Source organism: Suricata suricatta, chromosome 7, assembly GCF_006229205.1.
Source record: "Suricata suricatta isolate VVHF042 chromosome 7, meerkat_22Aug2017_6uvM2_HiC, whole genome shotgun sequence".
Lineage (NCBI taxonomy): Eukaryota > Metazoa > Chordata > Mammalia > Carnivora > Herpestidae > Suricata > Suricata suricatta.
Window position 1 is genome coordinate 126864089 of NC_043706.1, and position 21902 is coordinate 126885990.

Genomic DNA, 21902 nt, shown 5'->3' on the forward strand with positions numbered 1-21902 from the left:
GTTCTAAATTTCTATAGAACACTTGGTGCTTTCAATAATTTTGGCAAAAAGCCTTTTAAAAAATGTAAGAAAAGGTATCTTGATCAGTTAATGATATACCACACCGAATGTCCATACACTCATGCTATTAACGGATGCATTCACCAAAGCTGATATATCCCTATGCTGTTAGCCGCGCTTCCCTTTTAGTAATCAGGACATCTAATGCCAAGTTATGTGACTGATTGAAAGGCCCAGTTCTAGACTTCATTTTAGCGGGTCTCAATATGACCCTTATTGGTGCAGAACTTAAAGTTGGGGTCTTTGAGTTTTCAGGTAGTTTCCTGGTAAAACTTTGTAAGCCCAAGTAGCTATATCTTATCACAAAATTTCCCAAAATTTATATTTACCGCAAAATACTGAGCCAGTAGAGGACTCTTTTTCTACATATTAGGAACATCATTTGTGTGAATAGCTGTTTCTTTAATTTCTGTAACACAAAATTATGCAAGCTCGCTGACTAGAAAATTCTCCTGAGGCATTTCAAATGTCAAATTGAGAAACACATCAGAGAATTTCAGCATGAAATTTCATATCCAACATGCTCTGGCACCAAGTCGTCTAAGAAATAACAGTAGTGAAATCATATTTGGAAAGGTGGTCTGGTTGTGAAATGGCAGAAGCATCAACACTTTATCAAAATATAAAAATTCCTTTCTACATTTCAGCCACCTGTCCTGACAGAATGGTGATGGTCAGTGAGAGTCTGCAATTTCTGACAATTTTATAATATCTCAAGCATAGTTCAAGTGTGGCCTGGATGTAAAAACTTTATGATGATATATATTTAGCCCAAAAGACTAAAGGAGTGTATGCCTTGTTTTGTTTTTCTCATTTTTTGCATGCTACTAATTGATTTTTTCCCAGGTAGAATAAATGAACACCAGGAAACAAAGTGACAAATCTTAAATTCTTCAAAGAGCTCTCAAGCATCCATTTTTATCACAGTGTCCAAAGCAGCCCTTGCATGCAATATTGTCTCTGTTCCTAATACTTTTGCCCTTGTGCAGAGAATTCTTACTTATTCTTCAAGGGTTAGTTCAGGTGTCAATCACTGCCCTGCTTTCTCTAAGGAATCCCACCCCGCCCTCAACGCATCCGTGGCCACTACCTTCATTACAGAGTCATTTTCTTTTTCCCCCACTGACCTTACAGCATCTCTCACATTACTCAGTAATACCTGTCCGTATCTCCTACTGGACTGTGACCATTGGGATGCCAAACACAATAGCTTGTTTACCTCCAAATTCTTAGTGCAAAGCAAATAAAATGTTAAACCATGTTTGGGATTTGAAGGAGCTAAAGCAACTAATACCGTAATGTCTTTCAATCAGTCACTCAAAGACTCTCTTTTATAAAATCCATGCTCTGCAACTGTCAGTCTCGAGTCAAATCCATCATGACTTGAGTGACAGTCAGAATGTCTTAGCTGGTGAGCATGTCACGCTCAGTGTGCATTTTCTGGCAGCTGGGCTGATCTCATTGGCCAGAGTTATCCACGTTGGATTTTGGACAACGTTTCTAGTAGAAGCTGCAATCAATTTCAGTAACAAAGTACACTGATCTTTCTAAGAGTGGAGTCATACTACCTATTTTCATCCTGATTTCCTCTAGCAGAATCCTAACCACAGTGAGATATGTTGAACAGTAGAGAAATTAAAGGAACCATCAACAGCCCCTTTACGACCACATTTCTATGACAAAACTACCTTGAATCATCAGTACTCAAATCAGCACTATGGTCTAACCCAGGCAACTCTAGAGGTGACTGAGCAAGACTTGACCTACCACCGTGCTTCCAGTCACAGAAACTCTAGACTGTTCCTCCACATATTCATGGACCAAAAAGGGAAAAACCACTAACAGGATGGCACTGAATTGAAAAAGAGAGAAAACGAATTTAACAGGCACAGATACTAATTTCACTACTCTCAGGAGCATTACTTAGTTTCAACAAATAAATATGCACAGCAATATTCTTTCTTGATGTGGTATTCCTCTCCCTCAGGAGCACAGCTGCAAAGGCAGTCAAATATTTTGGCAGTGGAAGGGGACAGTGGCAGCGCCCATAAAATTCCTAAAGCATGTAGGTGAGCAGGAGGCAGAGAAGGTATTGCTGGGTCAGGCTCCAAAATCCACATTCATTTTATTGATGTGGCTGTTGTTTTATGCCAGAATTCTAAGAGAAATTCTGGGAAGGGGCGTACTGAATTTTTCTGGGGTCCTCACATGCTAATAGTCATTCACCACTGATACTTGAACAATTTAACACATTGGAAATAAGTCTGTTTCAAATTCTCTACACCGCAGAACTAAGTGTTCCCAGCTTGTTCTATTTTTGCCATTGGACCATTTCATTTGAAGACACACTTGGGGAAGATGACAGCATTAATTTAGCTAACAATATTCATTTTGTTTTCATTAGTTGTTTTTGTAGTTTCCTATTTTGATGCTTGATCTGATAAATGCATAATACCCAGAGGGTGCCTCTGTTTGTATTAATAACAACATCTCATTCACACTTCATCAATGCTAGAACAGCTCAACTTCACTGTCAAAGGAGCATGGATCAGAAATGTTCCTTAGAGGAGGGACATTTCTAATGCAGATGCAGACTACAGGGAAGGGGTGAGGTGAGCAGGGAGTAAGGCATACTCTGACGTGCAAGGCCCTTTGTAGGATTAGCAGACACGGGTTCTCTAAACAGTTCGGTGACTCGGGCAAGCCACTCAAACCATCTACACCTCAGTATTTTCATCTTCAAAATGGCTGTGGGTCAGTTACACTATAAAATAAAATTCATGATTCTGTTAACTGCACACTTGCATATATAGCGTTTATAACTGTATCAGCTCTGTTTAACTGAGCAATGAGTGATCACCTAACAGAAAGTTTTAGAAGAGAGAAACATGGTGCAAATAATTTTTTGAAGTCAATAAATAATAACCATTTATTGGATGCTGATGTGACATGCTATTCTGTTGTATGCATTGTATATTATTTAATTACTACTACCATGCTGTTTTAAAGAAAAGCATTTGAACGTATTTATTAATTGTTTATGAATCTTAGTTCAGAATGCCTATCTCCAGGAAAATGTATTTGTACTTTTGGTATTTCCTTAACACATTAGATGAAATTATCTTTACATGTTTACTTCCCTCATTAGACTTGATGTTTCTGGAAATGAGGGTTCATGCCTTATGTATTTTTAAATTCTCAGCATATAACCCAATGTTATATACAAAATAAAAATAATAAACTTTGGCTATACATAATTTAATGAATCAGCATTTCCAAAACCAATTTGTTCTGAAAATTCACTTCAGTATCTCTTCCTTTGTGAGTCCCTGAAAGAAAAAAGAAAATGAAAGGGAAAATCTGAGACAGAAAAAAAAATTTTCTGAATATTTAAAATATGGTTAAGTGCCCACACAAAGGAGGAAATAGTGCTATCAACATGAAACTAAATCCTACCAATTAAAGGTAGGTAGCCTGAAAACTACTTTTTGAAATACTTATGGTTGTTATCTGATGTAATTATAGGGAAAAAATTTTATAATAGTTTATGTTAAATTGGTTTCTATATAAAACCCAGTGCTTCTCCCCACAAGTGCCCTCCTCCATGACCAACACTCCCTCCCCTCCTCCTCCTCCCCCTTCAGCCCGCTGTTCATTTTCAGTATTCAGTAGTCTCTCATGATTTGTCTCCTCTCTCTCTACCCCTTCCCCTCTGTTAGGTTTTTCCTGTTAGACCTATGAGTACAAACATATGGTATCTGTCTATCTCCGCCTGACTTATTTTGCTTAGCATGACACCCTCGAGGTCCATAGGGAAAATTTTAATAGCATTTTTACATGATAACTTATATTAACTTCAATTACTTTATTTAAATTTACCATAAGCGCATTTAAAAAGTGGGCCATTGTTATGATCAGGTGACTCATGGGGAACTGAGCCCAGTAGCAGGTGAAAGAACATGGAGTTAGAAGAGATCAATGAAAAAATCTGGTCATAAATTATGGCATAAAACTTGAAGGCGTGAAAAGAACCAGAACTAAGAGTTCTGCTGCCCCAGTATAGTATCTCCTTGGTCATCCTCAAGGGCAAGTAACTACATTACTCTCATTTTCCTCATCCTCCTGACTCATCAGAATACCAGAGTAAATAATACCCCAGAGTAGTCATATGTATGGAAAGTGAATCTATAGTTACCCCAGGTTAGACTTCTCATATATTTGGAGAATGTGTCCACATCAATAGTCATGAGTCATACCAAATAAATGACTATCACTCCTTTACCATACTCTTAAAATATGTACAAAATTAGCTACTTCACTTAAATCCCCATTGAGTCCTTCTGTTGTTTTTGAATGCTGATTCAGAAGGATTATTTCATGTTTAAATTTTCAGTGCTTTCTTTTCAATTCTTTCTCTTACTGTTTTGGGTTGGAAAATAAAGAAATCTAAGTCATATTGAGAGACTTGCACTAGCATAAACATTTCTCTTTTCTATGCAATTTAATTGTTCTTATGATTAAGAAAACAGGAGAATGAAATCAGTCTCTCTTTTGTACAATGGGGATAACACTGTGTCATCAATAACAATTCTGCACAAAAGCAGTGTAGTGATCACATTAAATGGTGACCATCTTTGCATTCCTCCTACTTTCAACAAATAGCTCCTTGGTTCTGTCACCAAAAGACAGGAGGACCTTGATAGAAATCTGAGTTTGTGAAAATCAATGAACAAAACTCACTGTGTGTGTTTTTTTCCCAGTTTCTCCCTGCCCTAGATACTCTCTCCTCCCTTTGATGCCTTTCTCTGTGTCCCGGGAGACTGATTCCCTGGCACCAGCAGACCGCCTCCCAGCTAATTCCTAAAATCAGGGGTGTGAGAGGTTGGGTTCCCCTCTTCCTACTGCTTTGAGTGGAGCCCCCTTCACAACCACAGGTCCTGCTCGCCAGCCTCTCCTCATTGTTCAAACTCTCTCTCTAATTCTGGGAACACCTTTTTTTCTTTCTTTCTCTCTCTCTCTCTTTTTTTTTTTTTGCCTGTTTCCCTTCAGACCAGAGGGTGGTTTCAGCTTTCTGCTGTTGCTTATCTTTCGGTGTCTAATACCCTTTCTGTTCCCTGACCTAGAAATTCATTCCTACATTAAATTCTTTTCATTGGAGTGGGTTTTGTTTTCTACTGAATCTTGATTGATAATAATCATGAAATTGAAAGTAAACCAACTTAAACATTTCCATTCCAATCCCTCAACTCTGTTGAAATATCTATGAAAAATAACAGCCCCTTCTCTTTGTGTAATGGAGGCTGAGATAAAACAGTTCACCTATCATGTCTGGGTTTCGGTAGCCAGAAGGGATTTTTAATCCTGGTAATCAGGGAGTGTAGTGATGTTCATGAATTTTGTACATCGGAGAACTGCCTCTCCTGGACCCGATCATGGAGTCACCCTTCTTGCCAAAGTGAATATGCTGTCACACTCCTTTTTACTGTAGGAGAAAAGAGAAAGACAGAGCAGTATTCAAACAGTGATCAGAGAGCCGTGTCGGTAGAGTCATGTTGGAGTCTTGAGACTAATGAAAAGCCAGTAACGCTGATCACATCTTGACTTATATGTTTCATATTTAGTTCATCAGGGATTTTTTTTCATTAATTTAAATTGTTAATATACTGACTTTTAAATGTTTTATCTTGATAACTGAGTTGTTTGGCACCTTCCCTTATATCTTGCACCCAAAGTGAGTACCTCATTGCCCTCTCTCTAGTCCCGACCCTATTAGAAAGACTCAGAAAAGGGAAGCCTCCTTCCATCTGAAAGAGAACCAATGTAGGTTATCATACTGTTAATAAAGAAGCAAACCTGGACTATAGGCAAACTTAAATTTGGATTTTCCCTCTACTCAAGTTGTAATCTTGGGCAAGTTGCTTAAACTCTCTAAACTTCAATTCCATCATTGCAGAATAAAAGTAGTAGTACAGGTCAACAAACCCTGATCTGTACTGCAACACCCACAATATGCCTAGAACAAAATGATTATTCACACATTTGGCACAAACTCATTTGTAGCAAATTCCGACTGAATGGAGGTGAGGCAATCAATCCATAGTCTTTCTCTATCCCATGTATAAAGTAAGTACTTATGGGTACTGCCTCAGATGTCACAGCAGGAGGGGAGGGGCACAAATTAGATGTATGTTATGTGTACCATACAGCCTGTCTAAAATTTAAAAACTTAGATGAACCTAAGGCTATGGATAGTGACTGTGACTCTATAATAGTTTTGAACAGGGGATTCAATGATACGTCGCAGGAGGGTGCACCACAGAGTGAAGGCTCCTGGTGAATACTCACTGGAACATACTCTTTCCCAGAACTCCGGAAACTCAGAAACAGAGATTCCATTCTGGGGCATCCAAGTCCAGACACTACTTGCTCCCTGGTGAAAGATGATGTCTTGCAGACACTGATTTGAGTTTAAGAAGCAAATAGGTTGTTACAGAAGTCCTTCCAGAAAATGATGTAAGCCCTGAATATTAAAGGACAGCGGCATGGCAAAGATGACAAGTTGCCCTCCTCCGTGTGGATATGGGCAGCTGTGGGCTCCTGTTAGAGTTTGTGGGCAGGCAAGGAAGCCATGTTGAGAAGTGCTGCATATGCTCCTATTCCATGTGACTGCCTCCCTTCTAATCAGGTTTCCATCTTTCGCTAATTAAATCAGGAACTTAATGTAACCTTGAAACATGTACATGTGTTGGGAGTGGCTCTCTTCCTGTCCATCTGTAACCTAGCTGAAGCACCGCAGTGCTCAATAAACATTGTCTATTAATGTCATCTTAATCACGATGATTTCCTCACTGGCAACAGGCCTTGTTCAGAATTGAAGCTTTCTTAGAAATCAGTTGATTTACAGTATAATCTTTGAGCAATCGCAGATGCAGAGACCAAAATTTCACTGTAATTATGACTAAAAGCTTGATTGAAGAAAGTGAAAACGTCATCCAGTCTGGGGTGGGATGTTAACTATATCAGCAAAACATGAATGAGGAAGAGACATCGAGACTGGACCATAACAGAGACAATTCCCTTAATTGTACATGACTAAGGATTTTACCAATTTCCAATAAGAATCGGAAGTTAATTTTAAATTCTTCAGTTTCTTGTTTTTAATTATGCCTAAATGAACTTGTGAAAACAGAATAGTTTTTATTCTACATAATGGGTTTAGTCATCATCATCTTTTAAATTGTCTACACGTTGTCTTTACAGTGTTAGATGACTAATTCTGCTGAAGACCCCATCTGTAACTTCAGTCAGACTCTGGCGGTCAGATCAGAGCCACTCTCCACTGCAGTCTTGTACCTGGGGAATTACCTATGAAGGTGGTCCCATGATGATGCCAACACCCCTCAGGTTTGCTAATATTAATGAAAAGTTTGTGTAGACCAGAATCATGTCACAACATAGGCAATGAAGTGAATCACTCAACTCATGGCATCTGCTGAATATTTTTTTTTTTTGCTGAACTCATATTATTTTTTAAGTAGGAAGAGCAAAATATAAAAGATAAAAATAGAGGCATTCTGTTTCAAGAAGCTGAGGTGCAGAGTTCTTCTCACACTTATCACTAGGTGGCCTGCCCCCTCCCGATGCATTTAGAGAGCACACTTAGGACTCCAAAGGGTCTTATGAGAATCAGTGGGCCAGATGGTTCTTAAGAAAGAATCCTTTCTGCTCTAGCGCTAATCCTAAAATCAGTGCTAAATCCACAAATCTACTGAGTTTCTAATAGTTACCATTTACAACACAACTAGGATATACAAGGCCTGGAGTAAGCATTTTATACACAGTACCCTAGTTAAGCTTTAGAAAGATCTGACAGGGCGAGGACCATTGATCCCCTTATGCAGATTTAGGAAATAAGGCTCTAGGGTTTAAGTAACCTTCTGGAGGTCACAGAGCCAGTAATGTAGCTATAGAATTCAAGCACAGTTCAGTTGACTCCAAAGCCCATTGCTAACCAGCATGTCTATCAGGAAATCCAAAAGAGAAAAACTAGACTGGTGAATAAATTTCTGGAAATAGTCTGGCCTGAAATTTAAAAGGACCTGGGCTTCACGCTGATTTTCTGTCCACTCTGTACAGTAGCTTTCTCTCCCCCCATCCCCTGCTCCCCATTGCACTGCACTTTCCTCACTTTCCCTTCCCTCCTCTTCTCTCTCCAAACCACTTCCTAGGTATCTAGAAATTTATGGCAGGAAATGTGGACACAGACAGCCACCCAGTTTCATAGCTTATACCCTAGGATCCAGAGAGGAAATGTCCAAGCATTTCTTAGGTGTAATATGGCTGTTTGCTGCAGCAGGATAGCAGTCCTCACAGAAGAGAGATGGTAAGGTACTAACACTGTAAATAAAACGTTAGAAGATGATTCCATTTCACATAAAGATGGTCCTGACTGGATTTGAAAATAAATGTTATTATTTTTATTTTCTCATTGAGATTTCTCATTGTATTAAGTACGTGCTTTGGTCATGCTGTATGAATATGCAAAAAACATGGAAGTTCAAGAATGCAGTTTAATCTAGAGTTTTCCATTCACTACTTGTACAAATTACTACTTGGACAAATGACTTTGCTCCTAGTTCAGTTTGTTTGTTGTTTATTTGTGGTATGGCTGTGTTTTTAATTTCATTTTTTGTTTTTGAAATATTAAATGAAATGATACTCTTTTAAAAAAATTTTATATTTATTTTTGAGAAAGAGCAAGCATGAGCGGCAGAGGGGCAGAGAGGGGGGAGACGGGATCTGATGCAGGCTCTGTGCTGAGAGCAGAAAGCTCTATGTGGGGCTTGAACTCATGAGCTCTGAGATCATGACCTTAGCCAAAGTCAGCCACTTAATCAACTCAGCTACCCAGGTGCTCCTGAAATGATATGCTTTTTTTTTTTAAGTTTATTTATTTATTTTGAGAGAGATACAGATAGCACAAGTGGGGGAGGGGTGGAGAGAGAGGGAAAGGGAGAATCACAAGCAGAATCCATTCTGCCATTGCAGAGCCCACCATGGGACTCAAACCCACCAAGCCATCAGATCATGACCTGAAGTGAAACCAAGAGTTGGACATTTAACCAATTGAGCCATCCAGGCACCCTGAAATGATATTGTTTAGGAGTTCTTGATCACTAACATTTGCTAGGCTTGGCAGATCTTTTCAGAAAATATCTGTAATGCCAAATATAAATCTAAGCATTGGAGAGATCAAAGCATAACGACTAAGACTTTTCATTAGTAGTTGTTTGAGGTTACATAGACTTTCTCTGTAATTCTGTACAATGCTGGTCCAGTTGTCATGATGACCTTAGTCTTCTGTGCAAGGAAGAAACACATCAGGAGTCTAAGTAACTTGTTCATAATCACATTAGTGACACCGTGCCTTCAACTCAGGTCTCCCAATTCAGAGTCAATATGCCCTCGTCATCTGGATAATTTTCCCTAGCCATCAGAAAAGCTCAATTTTAGTCAGTCTCACTCTCCATCTGATATTGGTTCCTATTTCTAATTATATAGAAACATAGTAGATGCTCTAGAGGTCTGACTGCCCCCTTCCTTAAGGCAGCTTTTCGTCTGGCATTTCCAGGTGGTGTGATCAGTGCTGCAGCCTGCCTTATTCTGGAGCATCAGTTGACAGAACTTCTAGGTCTGGCCTGTTTAATAGTCCATAAAGGGGAACTATGTAATCCTAATAAGCTAATAAGCGAATCCTAATAAGCTAATCCTAATATGCTCATTGTGTTTTATAGAGGAAGGAAAGGGGTACAAAAGAAAAAATAACACAGTGTAGGCAATGCTACTTTTCTGTAATTTGCTGTTTCATTTACTCTCAATTCACCTCCTGAATCTGAACCAACCATCTCTTTCTATACAAGGTTACTTAGTCAGGATACCCCGTGAGGTTGTGCCTTGTAGAATAAATTGTCTGCTCAAAATAGTCCTGATAAAGAAATCTTTTCAGTTTTGAGGTGGCGAGGAGGGAACTAGCTTTAGTTTTAAAAAAAAGTTTCTCTAAATTCAATCATTTCAGTGTCAATCACCACATATGTACCTAAACCAATTTTAGGTAAGACCTTAAGTTGAATCATTAGGAAATAATACCAGGACAATGAAAGAGTAAATATAACCATAGCCCTCATGGATACACCCCTTTTACTTCTTCCTTCTTAACTCTTTGAATTCAGCATTTGTATCTATCAATGAATATTAAAATAGCATTATTAAAAGAGACAATTGCCCTCTTAACTGTCCAAATGGCCCTTTTCCCAGTTCTTATCTTTCAACTCTACATAGCATCTGACTCTAGTAATCAACCCTCTCCTTCTTTGATTTTGAGGCTAGGAAGCTATTGCCTTTCTTTCACACCTTTCTCAAAGTCCCAAGTACCTTCTTCAGTTGTGCCTAATGTTAATTTTATCTTCTTCTCTCTTCTTACCTCAGATGTCACATCTAGTTCCAATATCATTATAGGAAAGAACTCCAAATACAAATAATTATAAATTTCCTAGCAGAAAGAGATAGAAGAAATGGCACTGACTAATGCACACACTGCTAATCACCCATTGAAAAAAGAATCCATAGGCTCCTGGCTGGCTCAGTCAGTTAAGCGTCTGACTCTTGATTTCCCCTCAGGTCATGATCTCATGGTTTGTGGGACTGAGCCCTGTATCACTATGCTCTGACAACATAGAGCCTGTTTGGGATTCTCTCTCTCCCTCTCTGCCCCTCCCCCCCCCACACAAAATAAATAAACTTTGGGGGGAAAAAATGGAAAGAGAATCCATGTGTTCCCCAAAAAAGAGACAGACTGGATTTACAACTTATAAACTGCTCAAATTTTTATTCCTGTTTATAAAGCTAATAGAGATCCTTCTATTGCTTTGGGGAATTTTTTTGAATACTCTTTACATGAACTTTGCCTCTGTTTCCCCTTACCAAAAACCTACCTCTATTATCTGGATTTGATATCTACATTTATTGATATGAGAGTCATTGGATTTTGAATATTAACTCATATTCAGATCATGCTACATAAAAGTAGACCACGCACAAAGTAAAGTCTGAGGAAATAAAGCTTACAAAAAATGTGAGAAGCTATATGAAAAATATTTAAATTAATTTGTTTATGATAGTTTTATAGATATCCTCCCCAGACCCTGCAAACTTTGACCTGCATTAAGATTCTTCTTTTTCTGCTAGTACTTATACGTGAACTCAGCAAAGTCACAGGATCTAAAATAAACATGCAGAAATCAGTTTCTTTTCTATACACCAAAAATGAAGAAACAGAAAGAGAAATCAAGAAATTGACCCCATTACAATTGCACCAAAAGGCATAAGATACTTAGGAATAAGCCTAATCAAAAAGGTAAAATATCTGTACACTGAAAACTATAGAAAGCTTATGAAAGAAATTGAAGACACAAAGAAATGGAAAAACATTCCATGCTCATGGACTGGAAGAAAAAATATCATTAAAATATCTATACTACCCAAAGAAATCAATGTACTCCCAATGTCATTCTTCACAGAGCTAGAACAAACATCCTAAAATTTGTATGGAACCATAAAAGTCCCCAAATGGCCAGAGTAATATTGAAAAAGAAAACCAAAGCTGGAGGTATCACAACTCCAGACTTTAAGCTATATTATAAAGCTGTGATTATCAAAACAGTATGGCACTGACACAAAAACAGAAACATAGATTAATGGAATAGAATAGAGAACCCAGAAATGAACCCACAAATTTATGGCCAACTAATTTTCAACAAAGCAGGAAAGAGTATCCAATGGAAAAAAGACAGTTTCTTCAGCAAATGGTGCTGGGAAAACTGGATGGCAACATGCAGAAGACTGAAACTGGACCATTTTCTTGCCCCATACACAAAAATAAATCCAAAATGAATGAAGGTTCTAAATGTGAGACAGGAAACCATCAAAATCTTATAGGAGAAAACAGGCAGCAATGTCTTGACCTTGGCTACAGCAACTTCTTACTAAACATGTCTTCACAAGCACAGGAAATAAAAGCAAAAATGAATAATCAGGACCTCATCAAGATAAAAAGCTTCTGCATGCTGAAGGAAACAATCAACAAAACTAAAGGGTGACCAACAGAAAGGGAGAAAATATTTGCAAATGACATATCAGATAAAGGGTTAGTATCCAACACCTATAAAGAAATTATCAAACTCAGCACCCAAAAAACAAATCCAGTGATGAAATGGGCAGAAGACATGAATAGACACTTTTCCAAAGAAGACATCCAGATTGCTAACAAACACATGAAAAGATGCTCATCATCAGAGAAATATGAATCAAAACTAGAATGAGATACCACCTCACACTGGTCCTAATGGCTAAAATTAACAACAAAGGAAACAACAGATGTTGGTGAAGGCATGGAGAAAAGGGAACCCTCTTGCCCTGTTAGTGGGAATACAAACTGGTGCAGCCATTCTGGAAAACAGTATGGAGGTTTCTCAAAAAATTAAAAACAGAACTACTACAGCCCAGCAATTGCACTACTAGGAATTTATCCAGAGCACACAAAAATGTTGATTCAAAGGTCCACATACACCCTAATGTTTGTAGCAGCACTATCAACAACAGCCAAATTATAGAGATAGCTCAAATGTCCATTGACTATTAAATGGATTAAGAATATGGGATGTATATATACAATTTAATACTACTCAGAGATCAAAAAGAATGAAATTTTGCCATTTACAAAGCATGAATGGAACTAGAGTGTATTATGCTAAGCAAAATAAGTCACTCAGAGAAAGACAAATATCATATGATTTCATTCATATGTGAAACTTGGGAAACACAACAGATGAACATAGGGGAAGGAAAGAAAAAATAAGATAAAACGAGAGAGGGAGGGAAACCATAAGAGAGACTCTCAAATACAGAAAACAAACTGAGGGTTGTTGGGAGGGTGTTGGGTGGGGGTATGGACATTAAGGAAGACAATTGTTGGGATGAACACTGGGTGTTGTATGTAAGTGATGAATCACTGGGTTCTACTCCTGAAACCAATACTATGCTGTATGTGAACTAACTTGAATTTAAATAAATAAGTTTTTTAAAAAGAATTCTTCCTTTCTTATATGAATTGCAACTCACACAGTGACTCTGCGTGAGAGAACTAAAGGGAACATGAGTCTCTGAGTCAAGACTCAGGTCCATAAAAAGGTACCACAACTTTCTAGCTCACAACCTCAGTTTCTTTATTTCTGAAACAGAATTATTGTAAATGATTGTTAGCATTCTTGGAGGGATGAAAGGAAATGATGTGAAGTGAATAGAACATAGTAGATTCTCAGTAAAAAATAAAAAGAGTTTCTCTTACAGTGAGCACCTCCAGGGTAGTGAAGAAGGACCAGAAGGCTAAAAGAAATCCAGATGGAATAAAGGAAGGCAGAATTCAATCAAAACCAGAAGGTCAAGTTCAAGACACATCAAGATATTCTGCTTTCTACTTCTATTCAGTATTTTCAACAAGTGCAATTACAACTATTATTTAAGTTTTCTTCTTAGTGTTATAAAGGAAAGAGCTAAACAATATGGCAAAATCCAAGATGGTTGAGGGGTCTGGCATAAGTGACAAAAATTCAAGAATTGTGAGGGCTTCCTGGGTGGTGTGTCATGCAGGGGTGTCACATAGGTGTTTTTTAACTTGCTTACTTGCATTATAGGGTCATTTAGTCTTAACCTCCTTTATTTAAAATCTGGACATGAGTATAGCATGGTTATATGTTGTTATAATCAATGAAGCTTATCAGGTTTGGAGGCAGGAAGGGAGGGGTTGGAGGCTGTGTACCTGCTATCCTTGATAGTTGGTAGGTATTCAAGAACATTTGCGTAGCTGTATGGATAGGATTTAAAAGTTTTCTCAAGTCTATTTGAAATAAACTTTGATGTAAATGCTTTGTGTCTTCATAAGTTTAATAGGCTCAGATCTTCATGCAGTGAAAGGATGTTTCCTCTGCTTTGAAAATCAATCACTGCAAACAGCAGAGGGAACTTGAACTCCCTCATATTGATGTCAAGCTTAAAGAAAAGAGAAAAGAAATTACCTTACTGCATGAGGATGAACAACAAAATCCTAGCAACTGACCTTTGACTGAGTAGTTATAGGAAAATGCTCAGTTTGTTTCCCTGAGCCAATTGAATCATGATGCTCCCTGTACCCTGGAAAAATATCAACTTCAATTAGAAATTAAAAAGAAAACCCTCAACAGAATGTTTGATCAATTCATGGCTTCATCTTAACCGTATCTTTAGCAGGACATGCCTAAAAGAGAAGGCCTATAATAAAATCCAACACTACCTTAGATTATTCTTAGAAAGTCTTGAGTATATCTCCTAGAAAATGAACAAAGAAATTATGATACTAATTAATCAATTTTCAAATATCCAGTAGTCAATTATTCCATTTGTGGATAGTTCATATCTTTGCTCTCCCACTCTCTTTGACTGAATACCTTTTGGCTATTACAGTTTCCATGTGCACTTTCAAAAGAGAATGGGTAGGGAGAGATATCAGCAAGCATACAAATCAAGAGACCCATAAGAGTGAGAGAATAGAAAGCACTTTGGCTAAATGAGGCTCCTATATTACCTATAGATCTAAATATTCCATGTTTCCCTATAATCATACTGTAATATCTTGCCAGTTAAGGGCTGTATCATCAGCATTCAATAAATCTTAGTGGAAAGAAAATATAGCACAGTGGTAGAGGTCTCAGCTCCACAGCTGAGTTCCCTGTGTTCACTCTCAATTTCTAAAGCTGATTAACTTACTTACTTGACCTCGCTATGCCTTAGTTTTGCTTCTTGAAAATAGCACTGTTATAGACTACATTGTTATCCAAACATGTGGTAAAGGGGCAAAGTGTCAAGATGAGAATGAGCAAGGGGAGAAAGAGTAAGTGAATTTCTGCCATTTTCCCAGCTCCTGACCAACAGCTACAAAGGCAGTTGTCTATGGTGAAGAAAACCTATACACCTTCCCAAACAGATAAGTCTATAGACCCCGGGGCACTCCACTCAAGCACCCTCTCACTAATGTGATTAGTTCACAATGAAGAAGGTGAATCCATAACTGATGTCTATGCCCCTTGGCAGGAAAGGATAATCTCTACCTTTCCAAAATGGACTCTGTTACCACTATTCAAACCTTGAGAAAAGCTGCATAAATTTTATTAAATTACCCAGCTCTGACTGACAAAAGATTTAACTTTCTTCCTACCAGTCTGAGGCTACTGAATCCTTGAAGTGTGGAAAATCTGATTATTATAAAGCTAAGTTGTCCAACTTATATTTCAAGAGAAGGATCTGAAAAATTCCCTGGAAAATAAGTAGTAAACCCACACTATCTGCAGGCATGGGTGATCAAACTTACATAAACCTGTGTTACTCAAATAATACAGGAAGAGTGAAAACACTAGGCAAGATGAGCATTAAAAAGTTGGAAAATAAAGTATAGCATACCAAAGCTAGATTTAAAAGATTGATTCCATATTTTTTAAAAAGTAAATGCTTTATGGTCAGTATCCAGAAAATTAAAACAAACACAGACTTTATAAAACAACAGATGAAAGATGAGATAGAACACTGGCTAAATAGGATAAATAGCAGAATTTTAAAATTTTAAAGAACTTATGGAAAAAGATGGCGAAATGAGCTCTTTATAAAACCATGAGAATGGGAAAATAATGTAAAATAGAGAAAATGAAATTAAGAAATGGCTACAACCAGAGGTTTTAATAAAATTGTGAAAGGGCAGAGTGCTAATACATCATAATACCTGTATCTCTGAAAATCAGCCTAGAGATCAGCAATGTGGAGGAGAGAAATGGTCAGTTGAGCTGCTGCTAAACAAAGTCAAATGAGCAAAGTCAATGGCAAATGTCAAACAGACAGTTTGGAAACACAAGGGGTTTCTTCAAAGTCACTACAATCTCACACTCAGCAAAGGGCATGCTTATTACAGAAGAGACTGTAGGTTTTAGCCTCACTCAACCAGAATCTATAGGAATGAGGACTAGTAACCTGCTTTAACATCATCATGGGGGCTTCAGATAATGGGAGTTGATTATGCTGAGTCACAAATTGTTGTTTTTTAACTTTTTTTTAATTTAAGGATTTATCTATTTTTAAGACAGAGAGAGAGAGAGAGAGAGAGAGAGAGAGAGAGCGAGCAGAAGTGGCACAGAGAGAGGGAGACACAGAATCCAAAGCAGGCTTCAGGCTCTGCACTGTCAGCATGGAGCCTGATGTAGAGCTCGCCCATGGGTTGCCAGATCATGACCTCAACTAAAGTCAGATGCTTAACCCACTTAGCTACCCAGATGCCCCAGTTCTGATATATATATATATACACACATACATATATATATATATAATGCTAATATATGTTTATATATCTTTTATGGTGAAATACAGCAAACATATAGAGAAAGGGAGAGAGATAAATAAAGGATTGTGTGTGTATATATATGTATAACAGATATGACACTATATACTGAGTATATCACCATAAACAGAATTCACCATAAAGTATTCACAGATCATTTGTAAAAGTTAACAAAAAAAACATTAATAGACACCAAAAGGTAAAAATAATCAGATCACTTTTCTTCATCTCAAATTGAATAACCTAGGAAATAAAAATATAACTTAAATGTAAAGCAAACATCACAACCTTTTTAAAATGAAAAAACTCCCTCCTACAGAGGCATGTGGGTGGCTCAGTTTGTTGAGCATCTAACACTTGATTTCAGCTCACATCATAATCCCAGGGTCACGAGATCGAGCCCTGCATTGAGCTCCATGCTGAGTGTGGAACCTGATTTTTCTCTCTCTCTCCCCCTCTCCCTCTCCTACCACCACGCATGTTCTCTCTCTCTTTATCTAAAAATAAATAAATAAAAATTAAAAAAATAGAACACACCCATAGTAGGTGCTCGATATAAAACTCTTCTCACAAAATTTACAACTGAAAGAACAAAGCAAGTTTAACATTGCCAAATAATTATAAAATAATAAAAAGAAAAACAGTTTCAAAACTAAGACTTATAAGCAAAGCTGTACATAGAGAAAGAAAATTTGTAGCCTTAAACATATCACTAAATAATAATGTATTAAATTAAATAAGGCATCCAGCTCAAGATCTTAGAACAAATGTAGCAAGAAACAAACCTTTAAGAAAGACAAAATGAAGGAATGAATAAATTAGTGAATTAGTAAATAGAAAATAAAAATTGGAACTGGTAAATATATATGGTAGATTATTTTGCAGGAGGGTAGAAAAATTATTTTAAAACACATACCATGAACTAATCATTAAGCCAGAAAAAGAGGTGGGTCGCCTGTGTTGCTCAGTTGGTTGAGTGACAGACGCTTGATTTAGGTTCAGGTCATGATTCCAGGATCATGGGATTGAGCCCCATGCTGAGCATGGAGCCTGCTTAGGATTCGCCTTCTCTCTCTCTATCTTTGGCCTCCCTCTCAGAAAAAAAGGAAAGAGAGGAAAAGGGGGGAAAGAAGCACAAATGCACATTAAAATATAAAAGAAAAATATATACAAAGAAAAAAATTTTAACTGTGTAAAGAATTATTTTATATAACTCTGAAAATAAATTTTTAACCATGAATAAAACTGATAGTTTTCTAGGAAGATATAAATTTTCAAAAGAAATCCAGATAATGTAAGAAACCTAAACATACCAAAATTAATAAGTAAAATAAAGTTATTCCATAAACAGCCAGTTTTCATAGAAAATTCTTCCAACTCTTACTTAAATAATTTTATGTTATTTAAATGTTTCTAGATTATGGATAGAAAGATGAAACTTCCTATTATTTCTTCAAAGCCAGAAGAATAAGCCTCATATCACAACCTGACAAATATGTTTTCAATATTTTTTTAAAATATAAAATAAATGAACATTCAACTAAGGTAGTTAGAATAATTTTAACTACAGTTGTTTGAATAATTAAAATACACAATGAAGTCAGCATGAAGAAATTAATAAAGAATAGAATGGTAAACTAAAACTAGAAAAATAAATAAGTAAACATAAAGAACTAGAAATGTGAGGATAATATATGTATCATCAAATCCTGAGGTTTTTAAAAAAGGCACTGAAATATTCTTCCTCTTCAAATCTCCAAGTTTTTTCTTCTATTTTTTTTATAAAATACCAAATTTTATTTAGTGTTTATTATGTATTCTTATTCCAAAAATGGGTAAAGATCCATCTCTTGGAATTCAGCTCAGCCAAATTAATATGGCACATTAATAATAGGACTGGCATTCAAAGAGGAGATGATCACTGTTTTCCTGTAAGTCAGTCTAGAGGAGACAAATCTATACAGAGAGATGCACTCTTTGGTAATAAACATGTTAATGGAGTTAAGGGGAAAAAAAGGATAATTCATGGCTTTTTCCCCCTATTAAACAAAGAGAATATATTCTGCTCAGGACAACTTATTCCAAAACAAGCTTTAGCAGTGAAAAACAACAACAACAAAAAAAAATGAAGTGATGTGATTTGATGTTATGTATTAATGTCATAAAATCACAAAGAAATCACTTAATTTTCTTGGTCAGCTCCCTCGTGTCAGAAACTAGGGTAATGACTATATCTCCAGACTGAGCTCATAGGGTATGAGGCTCAAATGAGATCATGTTCCTGAAAACCCTTGTAAATGAGCTATCTGCAAAAGTTATTTTCATTCAAGCCATTAGCATCAAAGTGAACATGATTGTGAACTTCACAAGTATAGTTGAATTCACACTTCCTCCATTTGCTCTTAGTATATCATCTTCAGTCACATTTTTTTAAGTCAACACTTTCTTAAATGAAAAGTATACAAAGGATCTGAATCACAAATATAATGGCTATTTTTCTTAAAGCCATACTCATACCCTAAATTAATTAAGATCAGTCTGTGGTCCAGAGTGTCAAGTTTTTTGCGCCTAAATAATGAGACTCTTTAGGATATGCTGTGCTTACTCCTGACTATATTCATTATTTAGACAATGTTTAGTAATCACATACTTAACAACATAATTTCAATTACAAAACAATAGTTCTCCAATCTGACCTCAGATTAACAGAGGTTAATCTGTTAACTCCCGCTTACTCCCAGCTCTCTGCTACAGAGAATGCTCACACTAACATACCTTTTAGAATTTTGACATTCTGTTCCTCTTTTTGAGGCACAGAGAGGCACCAAGGTGGCCTCAGTCAGTTAGTCTGACTCTTGATTTTAGCTTAGATCATGATCTCACAGTTTCATGAGTTCAAGCCCTACGTTGGGCTTTGCACTCTGTCTCTCTAAAAATAAATAAATAAACTTGAAAATTTAAAAACAAACAAAGAGTATGTCTATTTCCAATCTATTTTTGTTGATTGTACTGGTTATTATAAGTATCTAATTTAAATTACTATTGAATCATCTAAAATGCAACTGGGAAAAATTGACTTGTTTCCGTCAATGTGAAATGAAATAGTTTGGAAAGATTAAAAAATAGGCAACTCACTAAATTCTTTTTTTTTTTTTTTTGAGAGAGACAGAATGTGAGTGGGGGAGGAGCAGAGAAAGAGAGAGGGAAACACAGACTCAGAGCAGGCTCCAGGCTCTGAGCTATAAGCACAGAGCCCGACAGGGGGCTTGAACCCATGAACTGTGAGATCATGACCTGAACCAAAGTCAGATGCTTAACCAGCTGAGCCACCCACGCCCCAAATAGGCAACTCACTTAAATATCCACTGTCAAAAGAGTTGTGGAGGAGGCAACTGTATAAGGTTAAGGGAAAGAAAGATTTAAAAAAAAAAAAAACTAAAAGGATTCTGAACTGGTATTGTGTCTCACTTCTCACTTTACTTCCAAAAGTATATAAATTTAGGATGATCATGTCTTATGCTTGTTTTTATTGTAATATAATAAAAATAAGTCAAAACTTTTATCACTGGACCCAAAGAATAGGATGTAAATAGCCAAAGAATATACCTGAGCCCTACCTCAAAAACTGCTGAATAAAGGTACACTTCATGTCTTCAAGGTTAAAATTTTATGAGCTTTCTTGGTGGCTCAATGGATTAGGCATGGAAGTCTTAATTTTGTCTTGGGTTGTGATCTCAAAGTTCGTGAGTTCGAGCCCCACATTGGGCTCTGCGTTGACGGTGCAGAGCCTACTTGGGATTCTCTATCTCTCTCTCTTTCTCTGCCCCTTCCCTGCTCATGCTTACTCTCTCTCTCTCTCTCTCTCTCTCTCTCTCTCAAAAATAAATAAACTGGGGGTGCCTGGCTGGCTCAGTAGGTTGAGCAATGGACTTCAGCTCAGGTCATGATCTCATGGTTCGTGGGTTCAGCCCCATGTCAGGCTCACTGCTGTCAGTGTGAAGCCCACTTTGGATCTTCTGTCCTCCTCTCTCTGACCCCCCTCAAAAATATCTAAACATACAAATACATACATACATACATAAAAAAACAAACAAGCTTTTTAAAAAATTAAATTTTGGGGCGCCTGGGTGGCTCAGTCGGTTAAGCCTCCAACTTCGGCTCAGGTCAGATCTCACGTTTGTGGGTTCGAGCCCCATGTCAGGCTCTGTGCTGACAGCTAGCTCAGAGCCTGGAGCCTGCTTCCGGTTCTGTGTTTCCTTCTCTCTCTGCCCCTCCCCCTCTCATGCTCTGCCTCTCTTTGTATCAAAATAAATAAAACATTAAAAAAAGAGTTTTTAAAAAATTAAATTTTTAAGATATATAGGAATCACCTTTATGATTCTCCACTTTGGCTTTTTAAAACAAACTAACCAATTATGTATTACTAAAATATTAGCTTATAAACTGGAATTATTTCAAAATGAGAATATATATTATAAGAATACTTATGATTATTTTAAAATTCCATTAAACAAATAAAAACAGATTAATTCCCAACACAGACTTAGGTATAATCACAGACACTGTGGGGAACAGAAGATTAATAAAGCTAAGTACCTACTTTGAAGGAGCTGAAAACTCACATATTTCCTACATATGAGAAAGTTCTTGGATGCCCAGATTCTGTTCTCAGATCTGAAGTCATGTATATCACAGTTTGCATAACCTGTAGAGCAGCCTGATAGGTGTAATGCCATCCAAATGTAATGCATTCTTGGGTTTGGTGAACCAATAAGACACAGCCACTAAAAATATAACCTGAGGTTTTAAAGTTTGTATTGTCTGTCAGCCACATTAGTCATTTTTATTGATAGGAATTGCCACAAGGTTCCTACAGCTGTGTTAGAGATAGCTCAGCAGAAGAAAAACTCAGGTTAAATATTCAGTAATATTTTTAAACTGTGTATATATTTGTTCATTCATTAATTTCTTCCTTTTCTTTAAGCAGCCAGTGAGTTGCTTAAAGAACTGTAAGTGATAGAGCAGGTAGAAAATAACAATCATTAACAAGATCTCTGAGTTATTTTCAAAGAGCAATGGAAGACTGAAGGATTTTAAGGATAATGATATTATCTAGGTGACATTTTTAAATTTCTCAGGTTATGAAAAGATGGAAGGGTTTCAGGGGAGAGGAAAAGGGAATCAAAGAAACCAGAAATGATGTCCATATGCTCTATTATCTCCAAGTTTCTGACACCATTATATCATGTTTAAGGTGTGTGTGAGCAAGCCTCACCTCCCTTATCCTGGACCCTAAGCTTTTTGTTACCAGGAATTGCAAATCTCACTTTCCTTTTAACTTGATCTTTTTTTTTAAAAAAATGTTTATTTA

The 21902-nt window shown here is 36.9% G+C and overlaps 1 long non-coding RNA gene across 1 annotated transcript in view; it reads right to left on the reverse strand.

Annotated features, from left to right (window-relative positions):
- Positions 1 to 3000: 3000 nt before the first annotated feature.
- Positions 3001 to 21902, reverse strand: part of LOC115297081 — a 142634-nt gene continuing 123732 nt past the window's right edge. The window contains exons 4-5 of the long non-coding RNA XR_003911256.1: positions 5380 to 5542; positions 3001 to 3389 (exon numbers count right to left, since the gene is read on the reverse strand). This is a non-coding gene — a long non-coding RNA (uncharacterized LOC115297081). The remainder of the gene's footprint in view (positions 3390 to 5379; positions 5543 to 21902) is intronic.